The sequence below is a fragment of the Choloepus didactylus genome, chromosome 3, assembly GCF_015220235.1.
Source record: "Choloepus didactylus isolate mChoDid1 chromosome 3, mChoDid1.pri, whole genome shotgun sequence".
NCBI classification, from domain to species: Eukaryota; Metazoa; Chordata; class Mammalia; order Pilosa; family Megalonychidae; genus Choloepus; species Choloepus didactylus.
The window spans coordinates 134,597,702-134,619,392 of record NC_051309.1 but is presented as its reverse complement, the minus strand read 5'-3'; the positions used below and the strand labels follow the sequence as shown (position 1 = coordinate 134,619,392).

At 35.7% G+C, this 21,691-nt stretch overlaps 1 protein-coding gene and 1 pseudogene across 2 annotated transcripts in view; both read right to left on the bottom strand.

The window, feature by feature from the left end:
• Positions 1 to 21,691, bottom strand: part of SPATA5 (spermatogenesis associated 5) — a 449,967-nt gene that overhangs the window by 192,650 nt on the left and 235,626 nt on the right. The window lies entirely within an intron of this gene.
• Positions 16,216 to 16,871, bottom strand: LOC119529832 (annotated as a pseudogene).

Genomic DNA, 21,691 nt, shown 5'->3' with positions numbered 1-21,691 from the left:
GATATCCATATCCAAAAGAATGAAAGAGGACCCCTACCTCACCCCCTACACAAAAATTAACTCAAAATGGACCAAAGATCTCAATATAAAAGAAAGTACCATAAAACTCCTAGAAGATAATGTAGGAAAACATCTTCAAGACCTTGTATTAGGAGGCCACTTCCTAGACTTTACACCCAAAGCACAAGCAACAAAAGAGAAAATAGATAAATGGGAACTCCTCAAGCTTAGAAGTTTCTGCACCTCAAAGGAATTTCTCAAAAAGGTAAAGAGGCAGCCAACTCAATGGGAAAAAATTTTTGGAAACCATGTATCTGACAAAAGACTGATATCTTGCATATACAAAGAAATCCTACAACTCAATGACAATAGTACAGACAGCCCAATTATAAAATGGGCAAAAGATATGAAAAGACAGTTCTCTGAAGAGGAAATACAAATGGCCAAGAAACACATGAAAAAATGTTCAGCTTCACTAGCTATTAGAGAGATGCAAATTAAGACCACAATGAGATACCATCTAACACCGGTTAGAATGACTGCCATTAAACAAACAGGAAACTACAAATGCTGGAGGGGATGTGGAGAAATTGGAACTCTTATTCATTGTTGGTGGGACTGTATAATGGTTCAGCCACTCTGGAAGTCAGTCTGGCAGTTCCTTAGAAAACTAGATATAGAGCTACCATTCGATCCAGCGATTGCACTTCTCGGTATATACCCGGAAGATCGGAAAGCAGTGACACGAACAGATATCTGCACGCCAATGTTCATAGCAGCATTATTCACAATTGCCAAGAGATGGAAACAACCCAAATGTCCTTCAACAGATGAGTGGATAAATAAAATGTGGTATATACACACGATGGAATACTACGCGGCAGTAAGAAGGAACGATCTGGTGAAACATATGACAACATGGATGAACCTTGAAGACATAATGCTGAGCGAAATAAGCCAGGCACAAAAAGAGAAATATTATATGCTACCACTAATGTGAACTTTGAAAAATGTAAAACAAATGGTTTATAATGTAGAATGTAGGGGAACTAGCAGTAGAGAGCAATTAAGGAAGGGGGAACAATAATCCAAAAAGAACAGATAAGCTATTTAACGTTCTGGGGATGCCCAGAAATGACTATGGTCTGTTAATTTCTGATGGATGTAGTAGGAACAAGTTCACTGAAATGTTGCTATATTATGTAACTTTCTTGGGGTAAAGTAGGAACATGTTGGAAGTTAAGCAGTTATCTTAGGTTAGTTGTCTTTTTCTTACTCCCTTGTTATGGTCTCTTTGAAATGTTCTTTTATTGTATGTTTGTTTTCTTTTTAACTTTTTTTTTCATACAGTTGATTTAAAAAAGAAGGGAAAGTTAAAAAAAAAAAAAAAGAAAAAAGACAAACAAGGAACAAAAAAAAAAAGATGTAGTGCCCCCTTGAGGAGCCTGTGGAGAATGCAGGGGTATTCGCCTACCCCACCTCCATGGTTGCTAACATGACCACATACATAGGGGACTGGTGGTTTGATGGGTTGAGCCCTGTACCATAAGTTTTACCCTTGGGAAGACGGTTGCTGCAAAGGAGAGGCTAGGCCTCCCTGTATTTGTGCCTAAGAGTCTCCTCCTGAATGCCTCTTTGTTGCTCAGATGTGGCCCTGTCTCTCTGGCTAAGCCAACTTGAAAGGTGAAATCACTGCCCTCCCCCCTACGTGGGATCAGACACCCAGGGAAGTGAATCTCCCTGGCAACGTGGAATATGACTCCCGGGGAGGAATGTAGACCCGGCATCGTGGGATGGAGAACATCTTCTTGACCAAAAGGGGGATGTGAAAGGAAATGAAATAAGCTTCAGTGGCAGAGAGATTCCAAAACGAGCCGAGAGATCACTCTGGTGGGCACTCTTACGCACACTTTAGACAACCTTTTTTAGGTTCTAAAGAATTGGGGTAGCTGGTGGTGGATACCTGAAACTATTAAACTACAACCCAGAACCCATGAATCTCGAAGACAGTTGTATAAAAATGTAGCTTATGAGGGGCGACAGTGGGATTGGGAATGCCATAAGGACCAAACTCCACTTTGTCTAGTTTATGGATGGATGTGTAGAAAAGTAGGGGAAGCAAACAAACAGACAAAGGTACCCAGTGTTCTTTTTTACTTCAATTGCTCTTTTTCACTCTAATTATTATTCTTGTTATTTTTGTGTGTGTGCTAATGAAGGTGTCAGGGATTGATTTAGGTGATGAATGTACAACTATGTAATGGTACTGTAAACAATCGAAAGTACAATTTGTTTTGTATGACTGCGTGGTATGTGAATATATCTCAATAAAATGATGATAAAAAAAAAAAGATAATGCAGTGGCAATGATATAAACATACAAATTGTAAAAATATAACTTGTACGGTGTCATGATTTTAAATAGTACAATAAACAATAATACTTTATTGATGTGCTGGCTTGATTATAGGATTTTTCTGGCTTGCTTTTCTGCAAATTCACTTATCAGGTCATCAAAATTTATATGTTTAGCCACTTTATTTTTAGGTGATTTAACTGGAAGCAACATCAGTTATTCTTGGCAGATGCAAGATCACAGATAATTTTCAATCATTGTTCATTTTGAGAAGGAACTTTCTGCTGATGTAACTGTTACTGGAGCTGTTAAGAATATTTTGTAGATTGTGATTACATTGGAATACATTTCTGATTAATTATTTTAATATAAACTTTAGTACTGCTGGAACTGGTGATTCTTGCAGATCAATTATTCTAAAAAAGATTTAACTCTCCATACAAATCAGTTTTGTGTAAGTCTAAATTTAATTTTAAATGTAAATTTGAACCCAAAGTGGCTTCATGATGTGTCTATTATTCAAAACTTCCATTTATGCATTTGATTGTTGTACCTCCAAATTAAAAAAAAGTAATTTATAAAAAAAAAAAAAAAAAAAAAAAGTAAATGATGACATAATACCATGATTACAGACACTAATTTTAAGGTTTGTGAAGAAATCTTTTACCTAGGATGTAATAAAATAGTTTTCTCTAAAGCTAATATAAGTTTTGGATTATGTTTTTTGTTTTTTGTTGTTCTTACTTTCAAATCTTCTGAGTATGTTTCAAGTTAAGACAAGTTCCCACATGAAATATTAATGTTCTCATTTTACACTGGTAGGCATGTTTTATTTCAACAAGCATCAACATGCTATCATTACAGTAGCTCAGTCCTGCTGGGGGAAATGAAAGAGATTTAGGAAAAGCTTAAAGAAGGTATCCCTAGGCTCACATCTCCCATAAGGCAACAACAGTAAACGCAAATAAGAGGCTAGGCCTTAGGCTCCAGCACTTTCCCTCACCATTTCTATGCCCATGTGTATACTGGTATTTGGACTTCAGCTGCTGAAAACTGAATTATATTAAACTGCATTAAAGAATAAGAGTTCACACAAGGCTCTTCTAATTTAATATTTCCTTTTATGTACACTATTGGTCTCTTCCCTCCAGCCCCAATCCCATCCCCACTAGAGATGAAAACCCTTATACATTTCGTAAAGGAATTAATCTTCAAGTAATACATACTATTGCTTTATATATATGTTTAATTTACATAAATAAGATAATGCTATAGATCTCATCTCAGCCCTTTAAAAAATCAATACAGTGTACTATGTTTTTAAAGATCTATTCATGTTGTTGTATGTACTTAGAAAAGCAGTCCCTGGACATCTGGGAGCTGGCCTGGTATTATCAGCTAGGCCTTTGTGTTTTTACAAGCTGGACTGACACTCACAGTGAGATCTTGATATTCTGTTAAACACAAAAAATTGCAAAGAAATTGATACCAGACAAGACAACTCTATGACCATGATGGATCAAGACAAAACCAAACAAACAAAAAACAAGATCACTACATAATCATGTTTAAAAACAGATAAAATGTGAACATTGTTCAAGCCATAAAAAATGACTAAACATCCCCTATCCTCCTAAAAACAATGAGTGTTACTTCTTTACCAATTACAGCTGTAGCCTCAGTCTACCCTTTCCTCATTATAGGTAAGATTTAGTTAATCAGAGAATCGCTGCTTCCTGACAGCATCTTGAGAGCCCCACTCTCTTAAACCCTCCCTCAACCTAATACAAACTCTAATTTTATAAGCCCCTTCTAGCATCCTCTTACTGAGATGCTCCACAGTTCCCCAAGGTGTGCATTATCCCCTCTCTGCAATGAGTAACGAACCCAGCTTGTTAACTATAGGTGTGTCCTTGGGGGGCTTTGGCTGGGGGACAATGCCAGTACATTTAGTTTATTGCTTCCGACTGCTAAAGGGTGTTCCATAGGATCCATCCCATTTTACTTAACCATTGTCCTAGTTATGGATACTTAATATTTTTCCATCTGTACACTACCAGAAACAATTCTGTGATAAACATCCTGGAACATACTTCCATATAGTCCTGAGCTGGTGTTTTTTTTTTTTTGTAATCTGTACATAGAAATGGGGGATAAATTACACACATACTTGTACTAAAATAAAATTCAGGGAGAACCTAAGATGGCGGCTAGGAGAGACAGGGCCAAAAAACACCTCCTTGAAAATACTAGATGAAAGCCAGAAAGTGACCCAGAACACCAGTTCCAGTAATGTACCAGCTGGGCAGGGTCTGCTAAATCCACAGGGACAGTGCACTTGGTGAAACTGGGAGTCTGCATTCTGAAATGACTGAGTAAGTCTGCTCAATGTCTGGCAGCCATGCTGCGGTGTGGGGAAACTGTGGGTTGGCGTTTGGAGGCGGACTAGTACTTTTTAAAAAAAAAACCCCAAAGTGGCTGCAGATATGGCCGAGAGAACCGCACAGTGAAGCACAACAGGAACGGGCTGTGTCAGTGCCTCAATATCTGGCGTGGAAGATAGCCTTTCGCACACCCGCTGCTAAATGTCTTGGAGTGAGGAAGGCAGAGGTGAGGCAAAAGGGGAAAAAAACCACGCCCCTTGCAGCCATCTTCCCGGTGGGCTGGGAAAGCTCCTCCCTGGCGCCGGAGCCACAGCCCAGAACCATGCCAAGAAACCCAGTGTGACGGGGGGTGTTTCCAGCAGCACGCACACACACCAGTGTGTTGGACATGGACAATAGCCTTTCGTGCACCCACAACTAATTGTCCCAGAGCTGGGAAGGCAGAGCTGTGTGAAAAGGGGGAAATTGGCATGCCCCATTCAGCCATCATTACAGCAGACTGGCAATGCCCCTACACAGCCTGGCGGCCCAGAACTTCCCTTCAGGGATGGTGCGCACTTGTGACGTAGCACAACCTTCCCCCAGCAGAGGCCCTGGAAGGGCACGGCTTGGAAGAGGGAACAACTCGGAAATTCCAGGGACCATACGCCAATACCAAGGACTTGTGGGTCAGTGGCAGAGACAATCTGTGGTGAGATTGAAATGAAGGTTTAGACTCTTGCAACAGCCTTAAATCTCCTGGAACACCTGGGACATTTGATTATTAAAGCTGCCCTCCCTCCCTATCTGCTCAGACACATGCCCCACATTCAGGGCAGACAGCACCAACAACACACACAAACTTGGTGCACCAATTGGATCCCACAAGAATCAGACCCCCACACACCACAAAGATAAAGTTGGGGAGAACTGACTTGAGGAGAATAGGTGACTTGCGATGCCATCTGCTGGTTAGTTAAGAGAAAGTGTACACTACCAAGCTGCAGATCTGACAAATAAGAGATTTGTCTTTGAATAATCCTACATATCCTAAAAGAACCCTATCAAGTAAAGCAAATGCCAAGAGGCCAAAAACAACAGAAAATTTTAAAGCATATAATAAAACCAGACGATATGGAGAACCCAAACCCAAACACCCAAATGAAAAGATCAGAAGAGACACAGTACTTGGAGCAATTAATCAAAGAACTAAAGACAAACAATGAGAGCATGGCACAAGATATAAAGGACATGAAGAAGACCACAGAAGAGCATAAAGAAGAAACTGCAAGAGTAAATAAAAAAATAGATGATCTTATGGAAATAAAAGAAACTGTTGACCTAATTAAAAAGATTCTGGATACTCATAGTACAAGACTAGTGGAAGCTGATCAACGAATCAGTGACCTCGAGGACCACAGAATGGAAAATGAAAGAACAAAAGAAAGAATGGGGAAAAAATCGAAAAAATAGAAATGGATATCAGGGATATGATAGATAAAATAAAACATCCAAATATAAGACTCATTCATGTCCCAGAAGGGGAAGAGAAGGGTAAAGGTCTAGAAAGAGTAGTCAAAGAAATTGTTGGGGAAAACTTCCCAAACCTTCTATACAATATAAATACACAAAGCATAAATGCCCAGTGAACTCCAAATAGAATAAATCCAAATAAACCCACTCTGAGACATATTCTGATCAGACTGTCAAATACTGAAGACAAGGAGCAAGTTCTGAAAGCAGCAAGAGAAAAGCAATTCACCACTTACAAAGGAAACAACATAAGACTAAGTAGTGACTACTCAGCAGCCACCATGGAGGCGAGAAGGCAGTGGCATGACATATTTAAAATTCTGAGAGAGAAAAATTTCCAACCAAGAATACTTTATCCAGCAAAGCTCTCCTTCAAATTTGAGGGAGAGCTTAAATTTTTCACAGGCCAACAAATGCTGAGAGATTTTGCTAATCCTGCCCTACTTCAGATACTAAAGAGAGCCCTACAGACAGAGAAACAAAGAAAGGAGAGAGAGATATGGAGAAAGGTTCAGTACTAAAGAGAGTCAATATTGGTTCAATAAAAGACATTAAGAGAGAGAGGGGAAAAATATATATGACAAACATAAACCAAAGGATAGGATGGCTGATTCAAGAAATGCCTTCACAGTAATAACATTGAATGTAAATGAGTTAAACTCCCCAGTTAAAAGATACAGATTGGCAGAATGGATAAAGAAATGTGAACCATCAATATGCTGCATACAAGAGACTCATCTTAGACACAGAGACACAAAAAAAATTGAAATTGAAAGGATGGAAAAAATATTTCATGCAAACTACAGCCAAAAGAAAGCAGGAGTAGCAATATTAATCTCAGATAAAATAGACTTCAAATGCAAGGATATTAGGAGAGGCAAAGAAGGCCACTACATACTAATAAAAGGGGCAATTCAACAAGAAGAAATAACAATCATAAATGTTTATGCACCCAATCATGGTGCCACAAAATACTTGAGACAAACACTGGCAAAACTAAAGGAAGCAATGAATGTTTCCACAATAATTGTGGGAGACTTCAACACATCACTCTCTCCTATACATAGATCAACCAGACAGAAGACCAATAAGGAAACTGAAAACCTAAACAGTCTGATAAATGAATTGGATTTAACAGATATATATAGAACATCACAACCCAAATCACCAGGATACACATTCTTCTCTAGTGATCATGGAACTTTCTCCAGAATAGACCACATGCTGGGACATAAAACAAGCCTCAATAAATTTAAAAAATTGAAATTATTCAAAGCACATTCTCTGACCACAATGGAATACAATTAGAAGTCAATAATCATCAGGGTCTTAGAAAATTCACAAACACCTGGAGGTTAAACAACACACTCCTAAAATAAATGGTTTATAATGTAGAATGTAGGGGAACTAGCAATAGAGAGCAATTAACGAAGGGGGAACGATAACCCAATAAGAAAAGGCAAGCTATTGTGGGTAAATTTAACATTTTGGGAATGCCCAGGAATGACTATGGTTTGTTAATTTCTGATGGGTGTGGCAGGAACAAGTTCACAGAAATGTTGCTATATTAGGTTATTTTCTTGGGGTAGAGTAGGAACATGTTGGAATAAAGTAGTTACTTTAGGTTAGTTGTCTTTTTCTTATTTCCTTGTTATGGTTTGTTTGAAATGTTTTTTTTATTGTACATCTTTTTTTAAAAAAATTTTTTTTTGATATAGGTAATTAAAAAAAGAGTTAATTAAGAGTTAATGACAATCAATGCAATATATGATACTGGAGTGGATCTAAGAATGGAGGAGAAAAGCTCAAAGGGGGCATAAGGAAAAAGTGGAACAGAATTTAAGCTTTATATCCATATTAATTTTCTTGAATTAACTGCAGTTAAGTTAGTGACATAAGTGAATATCCTTGCTAGTAGGAAATGTACATGGAAGTGTTATGAGTTCAAAGAGTATGATATATGCAACCTGCTCTCAAATGTTTAGAGGATGATAAATGGCAGATAGATAATTGATAGAAAGATAACAGATATAGTTGAAAGAAAGAGGGGGGGGGAGGGAGAGAGGAAGGAAGGAAGGAAGGAGAAAGAAAGGTACTGCAAAGGTAGCAAAATGTAAAATTGGTAGATACGGATACCTGGGGGTAGGGGGGTGTTGGAGTTCCCTGTATGGGGTTTGTATTGTATTTGCAACTGTCCTATATGTTTGAAATTATTTCAAAATAAAAATTAAAAAACAAAACAAACAAAAATAAATAAATAAATAAATAAAATTCAGGAGGCCATTAGACTGGGGTGACTGGCCTTGGCTAACCCCTGACCCACAAACCCAAGTAGCCAGATACAAACTTGAGAAAAGGCTGTCTTTCTGGAAAAGGCCTGCTGTACCAAAAAAATAAATAAATTAAAAAAAAAATGGAAACGTAATACCAGCCAATCAAAAACAGACACCTTAAGAAGATAGCTTTCCACTGGAAACAGCTCAAATAAGGCAAAACAGCTTAGCTATCCAATCAAAGTATTTCCTTCCTTGCTTCCACATTTGCCTTATATAAGTTCCTTAACACTTTCTGTTTGGTGCTGCCCTCTTTGTAAATCGTTTGTTGACCAAATTAACTTTGATAAAAATTTTACATTTCCTCAGTTTACCTTTTACACTCCCCTTTACTAAGGACTGTGAGATTGCTCTTCAGATTGGCTTGTCATTCTGTTTTCCACTCGCAGTGCATAGGTGACTTGGTTACCCCAAATCCTCACTCACATTTTGATTTACCAACTGGTTTCCTTTTTCTTTTTCTTACCAAATAGATGGGTATGAAATGGCATGTTATTGTGGTTTTAATAAGCATTTCTGTAATTACTCCTAAGGTTGAACATATCTTCATATACTTGGCCATTCGGGAGTCTTATTCCATGAAATTATCTAGCATAGCCTCTGCATATATATATATATTGGTTTCCTCTTCTTGTTCTTGTTGACTTGCAAGCATTCCTCATAGTGTCTACATATTTATCTCTCAGCTTTTCATGTTGATGATATATGCTTCCAATCTATCACTATACTGTTTATTTTGTTTATAATTCCTTGAACAGAAATCTGTAGTTTTTATATTATAAAGCTATCAATTTATCCTTGAAAAGTTTGTGCTTTGTGAACAGTACTTAAGAAGTTCTTCCTCATAAAGATATTCTCTGACATTTTCTTTTATTAGCTCTATAGTTTTCCCTTCTCCTTTTGGATCTTTGCTCTATTTGGAGTTCACATAATACATGTCATGAAGCAGGGGCCCAACTTCATTTTTCATTTAGCAAATCAGTTTTCCTAAGGGACATACCTCTTCTCCACCAATCTATGATATCTCTATCACATACTGCCAGTCTGTTTTTGAGCTCTCCTGCTTCATTAGTTTGCTCGTCAATTTCTGTACCAGTTCCATACTATTTTTTTAATGTGAATTAAAATCTAGTTGAAAAATCATTCCTCTTCCTGTTATTCAAAACAGACTTAGCAATTTGTGGCATCTCTGTCCTTCATCTGAATCAGTTTGCTAAGTTCCTAAAAAAATGCTATCATAATTTTAATTGGAATTGCATTTGCTAAGAAATTGGCATGTATGTTGTTACACTTCCTACCCATGAATATGTTATACCTCTTCATTTATTCAAGTCTTCATTTATGTCTTTTAATTGAGTTTTGCTATTTGTTCCATAAAGTTATTATGCATTTTTGTTAGGTTAATGCCTTAATGTATTAGAATTTTTGTAAATATTGTAAATTGTGAATGTAGTACTGCTGATGTAGAAAAGCAAAACTATTAAGTTTTGGAAGTATGTAACTTGTTTTTTCTAGTTCTAATATTTTGCTGACAATCATTTGCCCATGTAGACATCATATATTCTCAAAATAAGGACAGTTTTATCTCATGTATTTTTCTTTCTCCCCAACTCCCCTTTCCCACTGTCCATCTTTAACTCATCTTTAGTTCACTTCTATTTATTATTGTATTGGCTAGATCTAAGTCAAGAATAGCAGTGTTAGCAGTCATATCTGTCTTGCTGTTTTGTTTAAATTTTACCTTTAATAGCTGTTGTAGGTTTTTAATATATAAGCTTTATCAAATTAGTAAAGTTTCCTTTTATTCCTTGCTTTCTGAACTTTTAATCATATACTGGAGTAAAGTTTTACCAAAAGCTTATGAAGCATTCATTTATTTAATTATGTGGTTTTTCACCTATAGTACATTAAGATACTGTATTTCATTGATTTTTTTATTAAAACATCCTTGCCCTCCAAAGATAAATACTATGTTAAAAAAATTGCTGTTGGATTTAGTTAGCTAATTTCATTTAGAATTCCCACATTTGTGATTATAAGTGAGATAGATCTAAAATTTTGTTTTCTTGTACTGTACTTTGCTGGGTAGCCCCCCCCCCCTTTATTTTATTATTATTTTTTAAGAACATCTGCATGGGATAGAACTATCATCCCTTGAAGTTTGGTAGAAGTGTACTGTAAAACACATGGGCATGGGAGTATGTGTGATTGTTTATTTGGATGTTCATGTGCAGAGTTTAGGGAGCACTTTATCAAATTCATTTCTTAGTCTATCTAAGCTTTCTTCTTTTTCACAGTACTTACTTTCCATTTTTAGTCCAGAAAGGTATTAATCACAAAGAAGTTTTTGATACCCCAGATCTGAGTACAAATGACTTTCTTAAAATCTTGTACCCAGTCATCATGCCAGCCCCTAATTTTAAGCGGAGAGTGTTTTCTAAAAAAAATGAGCTATCTAGCAGAAAGTTCTGCACTTAAATAAATGTCTAGAGAAAATGATCTGTCTCTATGTGGACAGCTGTTTCAGTAATAGAGACAAGGCAGCATCCTAGCTGAAAAAATATTCTGAGCATTTATACTTCTAGCATGGAAATAAAGGACTTATGAAACAATGGACAGAATCAAAGAAAATTTGCTGGTGGGCCCATAGAGTGGGTGAGAAAAGTTTTGCCTCTGAACACGATTCCTGTGCTAGTTTGGATGATATTATGTTCTGCCAAAAGCCATATTCTTTGATGCAATCTTGTGGGGGACTGTTTCCATGGAGATGTGACTCAATCAACTGTGAGTGAAATGTGTGATTGGATAATTTCCATGGAGGTGTTACCCGGCCCATTCAGGGTGGTTGTTAATTGGATCACAGGAGTTGTATAAAGGAATTCACAGGAGGAAAGACCTCAGAGCAACTGAGAGTGACATTTTGGAGGAGCTGCAGCTCACAGAGACATTTTGAAGACGGCCATTGAAAACTGATGCTTTGAAGAATGCCATTTTGAAATACAACCTAGGAGCAAGCAGATGCCAGCCACGTGCCTTCCCAGCTAACAGAGGTTTTCCAGATGCCAAAGGCCTTTCTCCAGTGAAGGTACCCGAAAATTTGATGCCTTACCTTGGAAACTTTATGGCCTTAAGACTGTAACTGTGTAACCAAATAACCCCTCTTTATAAAAGCCAATCCATTTCTGGTATTTTGCATAATGGCAGCATTAGCAAACCGGAACTTCCTGAATCTAATTTTGATGGTCCAGACCACTGGTCATGTTTTGCTAGTAGATTACAGGAAAACAGGGAAATTGGCTTAAGTACAGATTACAGAGCCTACATTTCACTAAAGATGTTAGGGATGCATACTAAAGGCTTTGTTTGGTATTTCTGAATAATTAAGACTACTGAAAGCCTTCAGAGCTAGGCAGTCAATTTATCATGCACAGATTATTAAATTGAGCACTTTCTCATGGTCTCAATTACTACATTATTTAACATATCTTGTGTATCCTGTCCCATAGAACCATAACAGGATTTTTATAAATTGTTAAGACAAATGCTGACGTGCGTCTTACTTTGTTTATCACTGAACTCAGGCCAAAAGGCACTAATGAGAGTTGTTCTACTACACAATGTTTATATACTAATTACCCCACTTCCTAAATCAAAAGTTCCAAGTAGTAAGAATGTATGGCAAAAGGCCACTGGTTGCAGCATCAAGTATGCTGCTTTACAAACAAAACAAAACAAAACAAAACAAAACAAAACACTCATAGGCTCTAAAAGGAAGGAAAGAATAGAAAAACCAAACATATAAAGTTTGGTGAACAAGACAAGTGCTTATTCCTGAAGATATGATGAGCATTATTATGTTAAATACTTAATGGAAAATATTAGTAAAGATATTTATGGAAAAATGCTGTTTAACATCTCAAAGCCCTATTTTTTACTCAATTTTAATACTTAGTGAGTGTCTTCCATGTGCTAGACACTAGGGTTCCAATAATTAAGGAGACATACATGTTTCTTGTGGTTTAAAGAGCTTGCAGTTTAATGGGGAAGATGGACAACTAACCAAACAAATAGAATACAGTGTAAATAAATGCTATGAGGTGGGGGATAGTAGACCACAGCAAGGCACTAGGCCAGTCTAGGATTTTACTTCTTGAGTGTGTATATGTGTTGTGTGTGTAGGTGTGTACACAAATAAATGGGCTTTAGAAGTAGGAAGAACTTTCTGGAACTTTCTTATCTATTCTTATCTGTTCTTTCTTTCTCCCTGGGTGTTTATGTTTTACTCTCTGCTTCTTCAGTGCTTTCACCCCTGTATAATCTTGTCAGTCTGCCTTCTCTCTCTTCCCTCATTTCTTTTTCCTTCATTTCTCCACTTGGTTATGCTGTAGAACAAAAGTATATTTGTAGTACTTTTTTACATTTGTTTTTAAAAAATTGTGCTAATAAAAATAGTGACAATGTTGAAAATAATTATAATAGGCTTACTATGTGCCAAGGTATTCTAAACACTTTTACATGCATTAACTCAGTTTTCATAAGAGTCTATAAAGTAGGCACCAATATTACTTCCTTTTACAGTATGTGGAAACTGAGGCACAAAGAAGTTAAGCAGCTTGCCAAGATCACATAGCTAGCAAGGGGCAGAGTTGTAACATTAACCCTGGCAGTGTAGCTAGAGCCATACTGTTTCAATTTTAAATAATAGCTAATATTCATTGAGTGATTGCCATGTGCCAAGCACTGCTGTAATCATTCCACAGAGATGACCCCATTTAATCCTAACAACAACCCTTTAAGAAACGTAGACGAATAATACCATTTTATGGATAAGGAAATTAAGGCAGAGTGGGTTACCCAAGTCAAGCTAATAGGTGAAAAAAAAAAGTGAGAGAATTTAAGAAAAAACATTAGCAAAGGAAATGAATTTTTAAAAGAGAACAAAACACAAATGATCATTCTTTTTATATGAAATCATATTCTTTTGGTTAAGACTTTGGAAGAAAAACTAAAGTTCCCTGCTTTGAGCTAATAAATCTGACTCTGCAATGCAATCAGTCAACAGTCCCCTGGTTTTTCAGTTAAAAGGAATAAACAGTCTCTGCCTTGCCATTTTCAGAAGTTTTTGGTAATTTAGTGAATCCCTTTCTTAGTTAATATTTATTCTTTTCTACCCTCTTGGTTATTACCACAAGGAAACTCAGGTAATAGCACAGGAAGAAGAGATACAGAATCACACTGGTTAGTTACAGATGGAATCTGACAACCACGAAACAAAATGAACCCTCCTTCATAGTCTCCAGATTTTCTGTCAAAAAGCACTATATTTTATGCCTATCGTGGAGTAAACTTTTATGCTCATCTCATTATATACAGGCAATACTGATGGGTTATAAAAACAAAGGCACATTGATTTGTTTACATTGTTATAAAAGTATAAGCTTCAAAAACTCCCCCATAAAACTTTAATTCAAAGTCTTGTCACCTCAATTCTGGAGAAGTAAATGATGCTCCAATGATGGGAAAGCCCTCTTAGAATACCTGAAGACTTACTAGTTCAAAAGCACATCAAAATTCAGATTAGGAAAAGGAGGTAATTAGTGCCTGCAGCTTTGTTTAGGGTTATTAGTGCCAAGGACTATAGTCACAGAGTACATGCAATCAGTCTTTGCACATCATAATTAGATGATGGGAAGGACAGAGCTCTGTATCCTAAGTACCAAAAATACAACAAACCCTCAGAAGTGCCAAAATGAACCCATTAGCTTTCCCCATCAAACCGTTTTCCAGCTCTGTTACTTCAGCTGTATGAGGGCTATTTTAGACATTCATTGAAAGAAATTGTCTAGGATGTATATTTTAAATTTGTGCCTAGCGACTGTTCCAACATTGCACAAAAGTTTAGGTATACATATATGCCACCAGGTCCCATGACCTGAATAAAGTGTGGAAGCTGGTAATGCTTTCATATGTTAAGTTTGGAATGGTGAACATTAAGGCAGAATTATTTGCTCTGCACCACATCTTAGGTTTCTGAGAAGAAAATAGAAGAATCTTGAGGAATATACGTAATCCAAACTTAGTTCTTAAATTTCAACTCAGTCCTTGCTGCTTTTTTTAGCCATTCTTTTATGAAACCTTTCACCCTCCTTCAGAGGCTAATCCAAATCCTTTCTACTCCCCTCAAAGCTTCAATTTAGTCTTCTATCTCTCCATGTTGGTTAAGGGCAGGTATTATTAACTCTTTCATAGACCTTGTTAGTGACCTCAAAATTCCTCCATTTTAAGACCCATTATTCTAAATCAATCAGAAATGCTCACTATCTCTCTTCCTTACCATTCATTCCCACCTCCAAGGATAAACCACATGTGGGAAAGCAGTCTTAATTTTGCTCCTTACAACATTCCAAGATTGTACACTCTCAACTTTATTTCTTTCATCTCTCACAATCTTTCAATTCAACAAACATTTACTGAGCTCCCTCCTGGGTGTCAAGGCACTGTGCTAAGCACTGAGACACCAATAACCGAGACAGGGCCCCTAAATAACCCAGAGACTTCTTCCCTTTTGTCTTCAAACACATACCAACAATTTTCTTTCAAAAATCTCTTACTCTTCATTCCTTCTAAGGTCAATGTCTCTACCTAGATGTAATCTGCCTAGAGTTTCTAATCCAATGTGAGTTGTATTCTCATGCAGCTTTTCCTGATCACTGCAGCCTGGAGCAATATCTTTTTCCTTTGTTCCAATCATTTGGTACTCACCAAAAACTATACTAATACTCTCAGTTACCTTTTCTAGACTAATGTTATATTGTGTTTCATGTTTTATTTATATATATGTTTGTTTAAGAGGAAAGGGTTTAGGTTTTAAAGTAAGACAGGACAAACCTGTTCAAAGCAAAGCTCTGCCTCTTTATTACTGTATCTGCCTTTTTATTCCTGTATGACCTTGGACAAGTCACTAAGCCTCTCTAGGTATACAGAGCTACTGTGAGAATTAATAGTTTAAAATTTAGGCACATCATAGTTTGGTAATAAAAGTCACTTCTCCATTTGGCCCTCGTTGATTAAAATCTTACAGTATGTGACAATTAAAGTCCGACTTTAGTAAACCATATAATTTTTTTTCCTAATTAAAAAAATTGTATTCACTTAGAAGCATTCAGAATGTGAGCAAAACAGCTGCAGGGTTTTTTTGTTTTGTTTTGTTTCGTGGTTACAGAGTGGTATTCAGTTAACAGAACGACAATTATTTTGGATAAGCCACACTTCAGAGACAAATGAAGAGAAAAAAACTACCATCCCCAAACTAATTTGTGCTTTGCACCAACAAGAACCTGCTTTAAATTTCCGTGCCAATTTACAAACCCCATATTGTGCCAGGCAAGGTTAGTGGCTATTGAAAAGGCCACCAGGACAGGGCTATCTAAAGACACATTTGGTAATGTTAACTATACAAAAAAAAAAAAAAAAAAAAAAAGGCCCTGTAAAGTTTAAAAACAAACCTTACGCAGACTTACACTTCAACTTTTTTTCTTTAGAAGGAGTGAGTTGTGTGAGGATGGGGGGTGGGTAGGGTTAAATGTCTTACAGACAAGGAAAAAAAAGAAAAAACTGCCCTAGAACCAACTTATTCATCATCACTTTCTTCTTCATCTTCATCTTCTTCATCTTCCTCATCTTCTTTGTCCCCCTCTTCCTCCTCCTTTTTCTTGCTGTTTCCTGACCTGACAATTCCCTTTTTTTGCTGCCTCAGGCTTTCCTTTAGCCCTGAAGGCAGCAATATTCTTTTCATATTTCTCCTTCAGCTTAGCAGTTTTCTTTTCATAAGGCTGTTTGCTATCTCCAGCAGAACTCCACATCTCCCCCAGTTTCTCTGCAACATCACCAATGTATAGGCCAGGATGTTGGCCTTTGATTTTTGGGTGATGCTCAGAATAAAATAAGAAAGAGGCTGAAGGAGGCCTTTTGGGTTCACCGGGGTCCCGGAACTTCTTTTTAATTTCCCCTTTAGGAGGGATATATGTTTTCACTTCTCTTTCATAACAGGCCTTGTCTGTCTTGGCCATGACTTCAAAATTTCCTTTCTCTTTATTTATTTATTTATTTATTTTTTTTGTATTTTTTTTTTTAACTGTTTATTTTGAAATAATTTCAAACTTACAGGACAGTAGCAAAAATAATTTCTCTTTTAGCAAACATGGTCTTCCACTTCTCTGAGCACTTCTTAGAAAACTCTGAAAAGCTGACTGAAGCATCCAAGTACCTCTTTTTAGGCTCCTTCCAGCAAGTTCACCTTTGCCCATATTTAGTTGTTTTTCATCCAAGATGCAAAGATTCATCCAGTGCCCGCTGGGATCGCATTTGCCTTAGTGTTGTCTCTATAGAGCTCAGTGTACTACAATGGCTGTCTAAACCATATTTTTAGGTTCCTCATTTTATTGTCATTATATGTGAAAGGATTTAAATCAAAGATGGAAAAATGCTACAACTTAAAGAGTCTTTAGAGCTACTACTTTGTCGTCCTCCCACTGAAGTGTGATTCTTTGATAATGTTACAAAGCTGACAAGTCAGTTTCTAATTCATCATTAGGGATTTAATGCTGTAGTTACTATATCCATCCATTACTGTCATCCAACTAGATGTTTACCAACTGGGACAGGCAACTGTTTAACCACATTTATAGCTAATGGATATTCTTAACTGCAAGCAGACATTACTCTAAAACAAATTGTGTCACTAAATAAGATTCTAAACATCATAACCAGAGGCAAATGAAATTTCAATCACTTACAATCAGCTTCAACAGCTAAAATGAAAAACAGGACATGTTCATGGTAATATCAATTTTTCTCTTTCCATATGGAGCTATCAGATGGAAATTGATATTTACATATTTTGGTATACACAAAAGGAATCTGTGGATTTTCCCTTAAAAAACTTTAGAGAAAAGGACTTACAAAATGATATGATATTGGTTATATGTTAAATGACTTCTATCTTAATACACCCAAAATATTCCATATATAACGATTACCTATTTGATGTCATATTCAATTAATAATTCATTGTGATAATTATCTTTTTATAAAGAAGCTTTACTTAGAGGTAAATGGGGAACTATGCCTTTTCTCCTCACAGAATTAATAACTGTGGCATACCATTAAGGTTAAGTTTAACCTTATTTTTATTTTCCAAAACCATCCTAGGACATAAGAATAGTAACTTATTATTATCTTAGTTGTAAACATAATTTTAAACATTAGAAATCTTTGACTTGCACACATTTTTAACCATAGCATTGATACCACATCATTTAATGCGTCACTTAAAATTAAAATAAAAATGTAAATAATTAGCCAATGAGCTTTACGTTCTCCTTTTCCCTTTTTCTGTTACCAGATTTAAAAAGACTTCACATGGACCTCTGAAATTATTTGTTTCTTCATTAATAAACTGCCTAAAGGAGAACAAGATGTTAGATTTCTTAAAAACATAAAGACTAATAGTTTGAAATGCAATAAAAGTCCCACCTTATCTCCAAATATTTTACCCTCAAGATTTTTTAAGTTTAAAAGCAAAGATGAATTACATAGACATGGCTAGTAGATGTCAAAGAACATTACAAATGAGATTTCAAAATAAACAACCACCTGGGGGAAAACATCTCCAAGAAAAGATTACTAACCTAACAATATAAAGAATTAAGCAAATTATTAAGAGATTAATATTTCAGTAGCTAATGAAGGAAAAAAAAGAGCTAGTTTACAAAACAGAAAATCAAATGATTAATAAGACTGAAAATTTATCACCCCAACAGTAATTAAAAAAAAACAAAAACAAAATTTTAAAAAATATCATTTTCATCTATAACCACTAAAATATAGGAATAAAGTGAGTCTCATATACTATTCATTGGGATGCAATACAGTGCAAAATTTCTGGAAAGTCATTAGCAATATGTAAACAGAACAATGAAGATATTCATATCCTGACCTGGCAAATTCATTTCTAAGCATCTGTCTCCAGGAAACATTCCAAGATGGGGAAAAAGAATTATGGAAAAACTTGTCCACAAAAACACTGTTGAAAAACTGCACATAACCTAAATGTCCAATACATGAGAGTTTTTTACACAATGGACTAATATGCAATCATTAAAGATGTTTAAAATAAGTTTAAAAATATGAGCTGTGTGCATGTGTTCAAAATGTTTAGGAAAAAAGGTAAACTATAAAACTGACCAGTTATATTTTATCAATTTAAAAATCAGTCAAAAAAAGAATCTATTAAGAAAAATATTGGATTTACAATAGTTATCTTCATAAGCTCTGAACATGTTATTTTTTAAATTTTGTGGGGTTTTTTTTTTGCATTTTCAAATTTTCCTACAAAAATAATGTTCTTATTTTACAAACAAACAATAAATAAAAATATATGTACTTACAATTCTCCTTATCAAACTTGTAGGAGTGATGGAAATTCTACTTTAAGAGAATTTATTAAGTCTTGTGGTCCTTCAAGGCCACAATGAACTCAAGAACACAATGAACTCTTTCATTAAAATGTAAATAAATGTAAATACTCAGGGAAAAGTAACACCTAAAGCATTTCTAAATCTCAATTTAATGAAGACATATATTTGGAGTGAGGAGTGAAAAACCAGATAGGAGAAGGGCAGGGTAACATAAGGTTGTCATTCTACCTACAACCAGCGCTGGAACTGGCATTATACTGGCTCATTTGTGATCTGACCAAAGTCAGCTTCAGTGCTACCACTATGGACAGCCAGTCTTGGTATTATTACCCTTAAGTAATTTTAATTGATCAAAACAAATAGGCATTGGGTACATAAAAAACAACTAATTTGGTATGCATATGGTAGGAAATTTTGACGCTGAAGCAATAGTTCTCAAACTAAGGTCTGCTGGTATAGTTTCAAGATATTTTATAAGTTTAAATTTTGTGTCTTCATTTTAATGATTATCTCAAAAACTTAAAATGCTAGATCAGCTGGATAAAAATCTTACAATAGAGTACTGCTAACCTACTGACAGTATCTATATTTACACTTGTGTTTCAGATTGTGTTGACATCAATCTATCAGAGAAAATGACAGCATTCAGTTAATGCAGGTTCTTTGACTGGAGTTGTAAGTATTCATAGAAGTCTGAGAGAATTATTTGCCTTTAAAATATGTCTGTGCATTAGGTTTAAGAGACAAAGTTCTAGAGTTAAACCTATAAAGAGAGAAAAGCTAAGAGTAAAAATAATTAGTTTTTTCTGATGTAATGATTTGAATCAATATCTTGGCCTTTCATAATGGAAATATTATCACTTTGGGCAATTTATGATGAAAAAAATTTAACCACATAAGCTCATAAGTTATTTTTAACAAGTATATTAAGGAATAATTTATATACCATAAAATTCTCCCATTTTAAGTGTACAACCCAATGATTTTTAGTAAATTTCCTGAGTTAATCCAGTTTTAGAACATATTCATTGCCCAAAATGATCCCTCATGCCTGTTTATAGTTAATCCCCTTCCCACCTCGAGCTCTAGGCAACTACAAATCTACTTTTTGTCCCTATAGCCATGCCTTATCTAGACATTCCATATAAATGGAATCATACAGTTCTTAAGTTATTTTTATGCTAAGAAGAATTTTTTAAAGCACAGTGTGTTTTTTTACAGTAAATTCTGAATAAAACTAACTTCAGATTTTTATTAGAGATTATAGATACTGAAATTTTGAATGAAAGGGGGAATTTTATGTCTTTTCGGAGAAGGTAAAAGAGCCTTTAAATCACATTGACTACTGTGAACACACATTCAAAATTATAGAATCATTAAATGAGTAGAAGCTCCATTTGTTGTTTGCTTCAGTACCATACCTAGGAGAAAGAAAACTAAACTAGGAGCCAGAATCCTTAGTTTATTTCCTTATACTAAGTGTTTCCTAGTCATGATGATACCTTAGGTATCACCCATCATTTTGAAAAATCAGAATTGCTCAGAAAACGCTCAAAGGCAAATTAACTGAGTAAAGTAATGAAGTGTTGGCATAGAGTCCTTAACAAATATCAAAGTATCCAAAAAATTTAAGCAATTTAATAAATCTTAATTGAATATTCATTATTTATACTACTTTTTGTCAGGTGACATGGAAGAAATATAGTAATGCTTCCTACCCTTCAAGGGCTTAAATTTCTATTGGGAAAATAACTTTTGCACATGAAATAAGTAGTGAAGAACTCAAAATAGAAAGTAACTGCCAAAATGTGAAAGTCAGAGAGTTAGGTTTGTGTGAAAGCAGGGTGGCGGAAAATCACTATGGGCTAGAAAGTCACTAAAGGTCTTAGAGGAGGCAGATCTTGGGTTGATTCTTGAAATGTGGCTCAGAATTATATGAGTCCAAGATGAAAGACGGGCCCAATTAAAAAACAGTCCAAGATGAAGAAGAAAAGATGGAATGATGTGTGTGCCTGGACATTAGCAACTTAAATTCTTCACTTTTATATAAAACAAATGATATGAGCCTCTGCCCTCTGTTTATCCATTAAAACTTAGAAGTTTCGTTTTAAGTGCTACACAGTAGAGGATAGTCCATGAGATGAATCAGTCCCAGGAGTTTGCACTGGCAAAGAGGGACAGTTTTCTCTTCCCTCAGAAGTATGGAGCTCAGCCAAGCTTTCCAGTCCACCTGGGTTTGTAAAATACGTGTTAGCAGATCATAAGTCGGGTTATGTTCATACATTTGGGGAAATGAAATGAAATTAACACTGAGCTTTTACTACATGCCAGACTCTGCTAAACACAGAAACAACACACATGAGCTCATTTAATATTCCAAACTTGTAGGGTGGGTAGGTATTGTTTTCATTTTACAGATAAAGAGTCAGAATTCATACTGGTTAAATAGGTTGCAGCGGATGCACTGCTAATAAGTGATTTGAGTTAGTATTCAAAGCCAGGTCAGTGTGACTTCAAAGCCCACACTCTGTCCACTTGACCATTTTGTATCTATGTAGCAAGCTTATTTAATGCTTTTTAAGATAATAACATTAGTGTTTAACGTTATTGTGTATCAAATATGTACTA